We start from the raw sequence: 10,482 nt of genomic DNA, 5'->3' as shown, positions 1-10,482 counted from the left end.
AGGGAGCAGCCCCCGCCAGACCCCAAGTCTGCTGGAGCCTTCATCTTGGACTCCCCAACCTCCAGAGTTCTGAGAAAATGAAGTTCTGTTGTTTACAAATTACCCAGTCCACAGAGTCGTGTTCCAGCAGCATAAGGGACTAAGACACTGTCAACACTTGTTAATTTCTGTTGTCACGCCATCGTGGTGGTTGTAAACTGGTATCACATTGTGATTTTGATTTGCGTTTCCCTGATGATTAGCGATGCTGAGCATCTTTTCACGTGCTTGTCGGCTCTTTGTGTGTCTTCTTTGAATAAATGTCTACTCAAATTCTGTCCATTTTTAAGTTGGGTTGTATGTCTTTATTGTGGTTAGGTTGTAACCGTGCTTTATACGACCAAATGCGGTGGCTCACGCCTGTAGTCCCAGCACTTTGGGAGGCCCAGGCGGGCGGATCTCCTGAGGTCGGGACTTCGAGACCAGTCTGACCAACATGGAAAACCCCATCTCTACTAAAAATACAAAAAAAAAATTGCCGGGCGTGGTGGTGCAGGCCTGTGATCCCAGCTGCTCAGGAGGCTGAGGCAGGAGAATGTGGTGGCTCATGCCTGTGATCCCAGCTACTCGGGAGGCTGAGGCAGGAGAATGTGGTGGTGCAGGCCTGTGATCCCAGTTACTCGGGAGGCTGAGGCAGGAGAATGTGGTGGTGCAGGCCTGTGATCCCAGCTGCTCGGGAGGCTGAGGCAGGAGAAGCCCTTGAACCCGAGAGGCAGAGGTTGTGGTAAGCCGAGATCGCACCATCGCACTCCAGCCTGGGCAACAACAGTGAAGCTCCCTCTCAAAATACTACTACTCAAAATACAAAATACTACTACTACTACTACTACTACTAATAGTAATAATAGTGCTTTATATATTCTGGATAGTAGATTTTTTATCAGATACGTGATTTGCAATTTCTCCCATTCTGAGGGTTGTCTTTTCACATTTTCTCTCTCTCTGTCTCTCTCTCACTCTCACTCTCTCTCCCTCTCTCTCTCTAAGAAACAGGGTCTTGCTGGGCGCCGTGGCTCACGCCTGTAATCCCAGAACTTTGGGAGACCGAGGTGGGCGGATCACAAGGTCAGGAGATTGAGACCATCCTGGCTAACACAGTGAAACCTCATCTCTACTAAAAATACAAAAAATTCGCTGGGCATGGTGGCAGCGCCTGTAGTCCCAGCTACTCGGGAGGCTGAGGCAGGAGAATGGCGTGAACCCGGGAGGCGGAGCTTGCAGTGAGTGCAGATCGTGCCATGCACTCCAGCCTGGGCAACAGAGCGAAACTCCATCCCCCCCGCAAAAAAAGAAACAGGGTCTCATTCTGTCTCCCAGGCTAAAGTGCAATGACATAATCATAGCTCACTACAGCCTCAAACCCCTGGGCTCAAGTGATCCTCCCACTTCAGCCTCCCAAGTAGCTGGGACTATTGGTGTGCACCACCACACCTGGCTAATTTATTATTATTATTATTTTTTTTTTTTTGAGAAGGAGTCTTGCTCTGTCGACCAGGCTAGAGTGCAGTGGCGTGATCTCAGCTCACTGCAACCTCCACCTCCTGGGTTCAAGCGATTCTTGTGCCTCGGCTTCCCGAGTAACTGGGATTACAGGCACGCATCACCATGCCTGGCTAATTTTTGTATTTTTAGTAGAGATAGAGTTTCACCATGTTGGCCAGGCTGGTCTCAAACTCCTGACTTCAAGTGATCCACCCGCCTCGGCCTTCCAAAAGCGTTGGGATTACAGGCGTGAGCCACCATACCTGGCCGACAGTGTTCTTTGATGCACAAAAGTTTTTAATCTTGATAAAGTATAAATTTATCTATTGTTATTGTCGCATCGCATGTGACTTTGGTGACATCTGAGCACCCATTGCCAAATCCAAGGCATTAAGATTTGCCCCAGTGTTTTCTCTAAGAGTTTTATACCTTTAACTGTTATACTTAGGTCTTTGGTCCCTTTTGATTATAGTGTGAGGAAAGACCTCAGCTTTATTTTTTTGCATTAGGATATCTGGCTAGCCCAGCATCATTTATTGAAGAGATTGTTCTCTGTGAAATGGCTTTGAAATATTATTGGTTGAAGAATTGTTTTTCTGAGTTCCCTTGCTTCAGTAGCAAATATACTAAAAACTGGAATGATACAGAGAAGATTAGGGTGGCCCCTGGGCAAGGATGACATGCAAATTTGTGAAGTGTTCATTTTATTAGAAATAAAAATTAAATTACAAATTTTTTAAGGAATTGTTTTTTGGATATACAATTCTTGGCTGACAGTTTTTTTTCTTTCATCATTTTAAATATGCCAACCTTCTGGCCTCCACGGTTTCTGACGAGAAATCAGCTGTTAATTTTATTGAGGATCCCTTATATGTGACAAGTTTACTTCTCTTGTGATGCTTTGAAGATTCTCTCTTTTGCTGGATAGGAGTGAAGCAAGACGGCAAAATAGGACTTTACAGTGATTGTCCCGCCACAGAAACATCAATTTGAACAACTATTCATGCTTGAAAATATCTTCACGCGAGCTCAGGAAACCAGGTGAGAGATCGCAGTACCTGGCTGTAGCATAATGAGAAATTATACACTGGCGAGGGTAGGATAGGCGGTTTTAAATTACCCACATCATCCTTCCCCAGCCCCAGGCAGCACAGAATTGAGAGACATGCCATCCTCTGGGGACGAAGAGAGGGAAGTGAACAAAGGACTTTTCCTTAGACCCCAATACCAGGCCCAGCACCAGGAAAACCCCCACATCCCATATTCCAGGCCAGTAATCATGGACTGAGACTCTAAACCCACCCTCAGATCACACCATATACAAAAATTAACTCAAAATGAATTAATGACTTAAATGTAAGTACCAAATTATGAAACTACTAAAAGAAAACGTAGGGGAAAATCTCCATGGCACTGGCCTGGGTAAGGAGTTTTTGAGAAAACCCCCAAAGCATAGGCAACAGAAGCAAAAATAGATAACTGGGATTACATCAAGCTATAAAGTTTCTTTTTTCTTTTTTATTTTTTTGAGACAGGGTCTCACTCTGTTGCCCAGGCTGGAGTGCAGTAGTGTGATCACAGCTCACTGCCACCTTGACCTCCAGGCTCAGGTGATTTTTTAAAATTTACTTTTATTTTTGTATGTATCTAAAATATTTCAAAAGCATATAAAATGTATATTCAGACACACTGTTACATTTCTTCCCTCAGCCTTACTATGACCATACCGTGTAGTTAACCATATAGTATGGTAAATTCACATTTCTTCCCTCAGCCTATGACCATACCGTGTAGTTAACCATATAGTATGGTAAATTCACATTTCTTCCCTCAGCCTTACTATGACCATACCGTGTAGTTAACCATATGGTATGGTAAATTCACATTTCTTCCCTCAGCCTTACTATGACCATACCGTGTAGTTAACCATATAGTATGGTAAATTCACATTTCTTCCCTCAGCCTTACTATGACCATACCGTGTAGTTAACCATATAGTATGGTAAATTCACATTTCTTCCCTCAGCCTATGACCATACCATGTAGTTAACCATATAGTATGGTAAATTCTATATTTTTTGTTCTTCCTGGGTGTCTTTTCTTTTTATTATACTTAAGTTCTGGGATACATGTGCAGAACGTGCAGGTTTGTTACACAGGTATACAAGTGCCATGGTGGTTTGCTGTACCCATCAACCCATCATCTACATTAGGTATTTCTTCTAATGTATCCCTTCCCTTGCCCCTCATCCCCAACAGGTCCCAGTGTGTGATGTTCCCCTCCCTGTGCCCATATGTTCTCATGGTTCAACTCCCACTTATGAGTGAGAACATGTCGTGTTGGGTTTTCTGTGTTAGTTTGCTGAGAATGATGGTTTCCAGCTTCATCCATGTCCCTGCAAAGGACACGGACTCATTCTTTTTTATGGCTGCATAGTATTCCATGGTGTATATGTGCCACATTTCTTTTATCCAGTCTATCCTTGATGGGCATTTGGGTTGGTTCCAAGTCTTTGCTATTGTGAACAGTGCTGCAATAAACATATGTGTACATGTGTCTTTATAGCAGAATGATTTATAATCCTTTGGGTATATACCCAGTAATGGGATTGCTGGTCAAATGGTATTTCTAGTTCTAGGTCCTTGAGGAATCGCCATACTGTTTTCCACAATGGTTGAACTAATTTACATTCCCACCAACAGTGTAAAAGCGTTCTTATTTCTCCACATCCTCTCCAGCATCTGTTGTTTCCTGACTTTTTAATGATAGCCATTCTAATTGGTGTGAGACGGTATCTCATTGTGGTTTTGATTTGCATGTCTCTAATGACCGGTGATAATGAACTTTTTTTCAAATGTTTGTTGGTCGCATAAATGTCTTCTTTTGAAAAGTGTCTGTTCATATCCTTTGCCCACTTTTTGATGGTTTTTTTTTTTTCCTGTAAATTTGTTTAAGTTCTTTGTAGATTCTGGATATTAGCCCTTTGTCAGATGGATCGATTGCAAAAGTTTTCTCCCATTCTGTAGGTTTGTCTGTTTACTCTGATCATAGCTTCTTTTGCTATGCAGAAGCTCTTTAATTTAATTAGATCCCATTTGTGAATTTTGGCTTTTGCTGCCATTGCTTTTGGTATTTTAGTCATGAAGTCTTTGCCCATGCCTGTGTCCTAAATGGCATTGCCTAGGTTTTCTTCTAGGGTTTTTACAGTTTTAGTTCTTATGCTTAGATCTTTAATCCAGCTTGAGTTAATTTTTGTATAAGGTGTAAGGAAGGTGTCCAGTTTCAGTTTTCTGCATATGACTAGCCAGCTTTCCCAACACCATTTATTAAATAGGGAATCCTTTCCCCATTGCTTGTTTTTGTCAGGTTTGTCAAAGATCAGATGGTTGTAGATGTGTGGTGTTATTTGGGAAGGCTCTGTTCTGTTCCATTGTTCTATATATCTGTTTTGGTGCCAGAACCAAGCTGTTTTGGTTACTGTAGACTTGTAGTATAGTTTAAAGTCAAGATAGTGTGATGCCTCCAGCTTTGTTCTTCTTGCTTAGGATTGTCTTGGCTAAATGGGCTCTTTTTTGGTTCCATATGAAATTTAAAGTAGTTTTTTTCTAATTCTGTGAAGAAGGTCAATGGTAGCTTGATGGGAATAGCATTGAATCTATAAATTACTTTGGGCAGTGTGGCCATTTTCACGATACTGATTCTTCCTATCCATGAGCATGGAATGTTTTTCCATTTGTTTGTGTCCGCTCTTATTTCCTTAAGCAGTGGTTTGTAGTTCTCCTTGAAGAGGTCCTTTGTATCCCTTGTAAGTTGTATTCCTAGATATTTTATTCTCTTCATAGCAATTGTGAATGGGCGTTCACTCATTATTTGGCTCTCTGTCTATTATTGGTGTTTAGGAATGCTTGTGATTTTTGCACATTGATTTTGTATCCTGAGACTTTGCTGAAGTTGCTTATCAGCTTAAGGAGTTTTTGCGCTGAGACAATGGGGTTTTCTAAATGTACAATCATGTCATCTGCAAACAGAGATAATTTGGCTTCCTCTCTTCCTATCTGAATACCCTTTATTTCTTGCTCTTGCCTGATTGCCCTGGCCAGAACTTCCAATACTATGTTGAATAGGAGTGGTGAGAGAGGGCATCCTTGTCTTGTGCTTGTTTTCAAAGGGAGTGCTTCCAGTGTTGGCCCATTCAGCATGGTATTGGCTGTGGGTTTGTCATAAATAGCTTTCATTATTTTGAGATACATTCCATCAATACCTAGGTTATCGAGTGTTTTTAGCATCAAAGGCTGTTGAATTTTATTGAGGGCCTTTTCTGCATCTATTGAGATAATCATGTGGTTTTTGTCATTGGTTCTGTTTATGTGATGGATTACATTTATTGAATTGCATATGTTGAACCAGCCATCCCAGGGATGAAGCTGACTTGATTGTGGTTAATAAGCTTTTTGATGTGCTGCTGGATTTGGTTTACCAGTATTTATTGAGGATTTTTGCATCAATTTTCATCAGGGATATTGGCCTAAAATTTTTTTGTGTGTGTCTCTGCCAGGTTTTGGTAGCAGGATAATGCTGGCCTCATAAAATGAGTTAGGGAGGATTCCCTCTTTTTCTATTGCTTGGAATAATTTTGGAAGGAATGGTACCAGTTCCTCTTTGTACCTCTGGTAGAATTCGGCTGTGAATCCATCTGGTCCTGGGCTTTTTTTGGTTGGTAGGCTCTTAATTACTGCCTCAATTTCAGAACTTGTTATGGTTCTTTTCGGGGATTGGACTTCTTCCTGGTTTAGTCTTGAGAGGGTGTATGTATCCGGGAATTTATCCATTTCTTCTATCTTTTTTTTTTTTTTTTTTTTTTTTTGAGACGGAGTCTGGCTCTGTCGCCCAGGCTGGAGTGCACTGGCTCCATCTCGGCTCACTGCAAGCTCCACCTCCTGGGTTCGCACCATTCTCCTGCCTCAGCCTCCCGTGTAGCTAGGACTACAGGCGCCCGCCAACATGCCCAGCTAATTTTTTGTATTTTTAGTAGAGACAGGGTTTCACTGTGTTAGCCAGGGAGGTCTTGATCTCCTGACCTCGTGATCTGCCCTTCTCAGTCTCCCAAAGTGCTGGGATTACAGGCGTGAGCCACCGCACCCAGCCTTCTTCTAGATTTTCAAGTTTATTTGTGTAGAGGTGTTTATAGTATTATCTGATGGTAGTTTGTATTTCTATGGGGTCAGTGGTGATATCCCCTTTATCATTTTTTTTGTGTCTATTTGATTCTTCTCTTTTCTTCTTTCTTAGTCGGCTCAGGTGATTTTTCCACCACAGCCTCCCAAGTAACTGGGAGGACAGGTGCATGCCACTATGCCCAGCTGAGTTTTGTTTTTTGAATTTCTTTTTGGTACAGACAGAGTTTTGCCATGTTACCCAGGCTGGTCTTGAGCTCCTGGGCTCAAGCAGGCTGCTCACCTCAGCCTCCCAAAGTGCTGGGATTACAGGTGTGAGCCACTGCGCCCAGCTCTAAAACGCTTCTGCACAGCGAGGGAAAAAATCAGCAGAGTGAAGAGACAATCTCCAGAATGAGAGAGAACACTTGCAAACTACTCATCTGCTACAAAGTCGGCATCTAAAATATACAAGGAACTCAAACAGCTCAACAGCAAGACAATAACCCAGTTTTTTAAATGGGCAGAGGACCTGAATAGATATTTCCTAAAAGAAGTAATTTATATATATTCTGGATAGTAGGTTTTTATGAGATATGTGATTTGCAATTTCTTTCTCCCATTTTGTGGGTTGTCTTTTCACTTTCTGTCTTTTTTTTTTTTTTTTTTTTTTTTGATGGAGTCTCACTCTGTCACCCAGGCTGGAGTGCAGTGGCGCAATCTGGGCTCACTGCAACCTCTGCCTCCCAGGTTCAAACGTTTCTCCTCCCTCAGCCTCCCGAGTAGCTGGGATTACAGGCACATGCCACCATGCCCGGCTAATTTTTGTATTTTTAGTAGAGATGGGGTTTCAACGTGTTGGCCAGGCTGATCTTGAACTCCTAGCCTCAGGTGATCCACCTGCCTCAGCCTCCCAAAGTGCTGGGATTACAGGCTTGAGCCACCGCGCCCGGCCAGTATATTGTAATCTTAAAAATGCTAACATAATGGATGTATTCTCACCACAGAAAATCACTGTGAGATTATGCATATGTTAATTATCTAGGTTCAGTCACTCCACAATGTATATATACTTTAGAACATATCTGGTGGAATCTCCAAAAAAGCTACTGAAACTAATAAATGAATTTAGCAAGACTGCAGGATACAACCAGATCAAGGTGATAAAGTCAATTTTATTCCCATATATTAACAATGAATTGCAAATTAACATATTAATTCTCCCCAAATTGATCCATAGATTTAATGCAGTTCCAATTAAAATCCAGTAGGTTTTCTTAAATATAGAAATTGAAAAGTTGTTTCTAAAAGTCACAACATGGCACATGTATACATATGTAACAAACCTGCACATTGTGCACATGTACCCTAGAACTTAAAGTATAATAAAAATAAATAAATAAATACAAATTAAAAATTAAAAATTTTAAAAAGAAAAGAAAATTAAAAGCACCTACGAGAGATTAGAGGCTTCTCAGGAAAAAAGAAAGAAAGAAAAAAAATGAAAATTAAAAGCAACTAGAAGAGCCAAAGTCATTCTGAAAAACATGAACAAAGTTAGAAGGGTAACACTACCTAAATTCAATACTTATCACAAAGCGATATAATCAGACTTGTGTGGGATTGGCATAATAAAGAATTGATTAATGGAAAACAGAGTGCAGAAATAGACGCACATATACTGGGAGAACTAATTTTTGACAAATATTTGAAGGCAACTCATTAAACAACGGACAATCGGGCACTGTTTCTCTTCATATTGAAAAATTATTTAATATTTCTTGTAATGTAGATTTTCTGTTAGTAAATTATTTCAGCTTTTGTTCATTTAAAATATCTTTATTTTACCTTCATTTCTGATGGCATTTTCAATAGATGTGTAATTCTGATTAATAGATTTTTTTTTCTTTCAGAACTTCAAAGGAGCTGTTTCATTTTCTATGAGTTCTGTTATTTCTGGTGAGAATAACACGGTCATTCCTACTGTTGTTTTCCTATATGTACTGCATCCTTTTCTTCTGACTTCTTTCAAGATATTCTATTTATTTTTTTTTACTCAGCAATTCTACTTTAATGTGGCTGGGGTGTCTGTTCATACTGCTTGGAGTTTACTGAGCTTCTCGGATATATGGATTGCAATTCTTATCAAAATTAGAAAAAATTTGGAACCATTTTTTCAAATATTTTTCTGCCCCGATATATCTCCTTCTAAGGCTCTGATTACATTTGCTTAGAGTGCTTGATATGTCCCTGCAGACCACCAAAGCTCTATTCTTTTTGTATTTCTCTGTGGGCTTTAAATTGGATAGTTTTTATTGACCTGCCTTCAGATTTGCTAATCCTTTCTTTGCACTATTGATTTTCCTAAGTCCATCCTGTGAAGTTTTAATTTCCGATATTGTATCTGTTAGTTCTAGAATTTCTAATTTTTCTTTTTCACACTTTCATGTCTGTGCTGAGTCCCCATCTGTTTACTATTTCTACGCTTTTCTTTAAATCCTTGAATTTCTTGTGACAGCTGGTCAAAAAACATTAGCTGCCAATTCTATAATCTTTGTCATCTTTGGATTTGTTTCTATTAACCCTTTCTTTTTTTCTTCTTTTTGTTTTTGTTTTTTTTTTTTTTTTGAGATGGAGTCTCGCTCTGTCCCCCAGGCTGGAGTACAATGGTGCAATTTCGGCTCACTGCAAGCTCTGCCTCCCAGGTTCAAGCGATTCTCCTGCCTCAGCCTCCTGAGTAGCTGGGATTACAGGTGCATGCCACCACTCCCGGCTAAATTTTGGCTTACTGTTTGGAAAGTTCTCCCGGGCAAAAAGCTAGGATTAATAAGGAACTTAGCACATATATTTCTCTTCTTTCAAAGTCACATTTCTGCAGTTTTACTCCATCTATTTTCTACAATATTATTGCTGTCTAAAACACAAAGCTGAATCCAATTCTTGTTTCTCTGTCATGGCTAGAGCTGCAAATCCTCCATCCTATTTTTCCCCATTGTTGAATGTGAATGGAGTGTTAAAGATTACCACACATTTGAGGAAAGCTTCTTATATCAAGTCTAGAGAACAAAACTAACAGGCAAACAAACAAACAAGAGCTTGAATGAGGCAGAAACCACACATGGAAAGAAAGGCTTTAAAAATAAGCCTCTTATGGCCAGGCGCGGTGGCTCATGCCTGTAATACCAGCACCTTGGGAGGCCGAGGCAGGCGGATCACGAGGTCAGGAGATCGAGACCATTCTGGTTAACACAGTGAAATCCCATCTCTATTAAAAATACAAAAATTAGCCGGGGGTAGTGGAAGGCGCCTGTAGTCTCAGCTACTCAGGAGGCTGAGGCAGGAGAATAGCGTGAACCCAGGAGGCAGAGGTTGCCGTGAGCGGAGATCATACCACTGCACTCCAGCCTGGGCGATAGAGCGAGACTCCATTAAAAAAAAAAAAAAATCCTCTTATTAATATACCCAGGGAGGTAGTGCATCCATGATTCAAGAACAGAATTTTATATTTTAATAAAAGAGTGAGACCATGTGCGGTGGCTTACACCTGTAATCCCAGCACTTTGGGAGGCAACGCAGGCAGATCATGAGGTCTGAAGTTTGAGACTAGTCTGGCCAACATGGTGAAATCCCATCTCTACTAAAAATACAAAAATTAGCCGGGCGTGGTGGTCCATGCCTGTAATCCCAGCTGCTCAGGAGACTGAGGCATGAGAATCATTTGAAGCTGAGGTGGAGGTTGCAGTGAGCTGAGACTGCACCACTGTACTCCAGTGTGACACAGTAAAACTCGGTCTCTAAATAAGTAGA

The 10,482-nt window shown here is 40.9% G+C and overlaps 1 long non-coding RNA gene and 1 other non-coding gene across 5 annotated transcripts in view; one reads left to right on the top strand and one right to left on the bottom strand.

The window, feature by feature from the left end:
• Positions 1-720: 720 nt before the first annotated feature.
• The window catches only part of LOC126956210 (uncharacterized), a 45,595-nt gene continuing 35,833 nt past the window's right edge, over positions 721-10,482 (bottom strand). For all 4 annotated transcript variants that reach the window (XR_007726252.1, XR_007726251.1, XR_007726254.1 and 1 more), the window contains one exon: positions 721-2,583. This is a non-coding gene — a long non-coding RNA (uncharacterized LOC126956210). The remainder of the gene's footprint in view (positions 2,584-10,482) is intronic.
• On the top strand, positions 2,128-2,231 carry LOC126957696 (U6 spliceosomal RNA). The gene has a single exon (XR_007726880.1). It is a non-coding gene; the product is annotated as a U6 spliceosomal RNA (small nuclear RNA).

The sequence above is a fragment of the Macaca thibetana genome, chromosome 6, assembly GCF_024542745.1.
Source record: "Macaca thibetana thibetana isolate TM-01 chromosome 6, ASM2454274v1, whole genome shotgun sequence".
Lineage (NCBI taxonomy): Eukaryota > Metazoa > Chordata > Mammalia > Primates > Cercopithecidae > Macaca > Macaca thibetana.
Note: the sequence above shows the minus strand (reverse complement) of the source record. Positions and strands in the feature narration are given on the sequence as shown.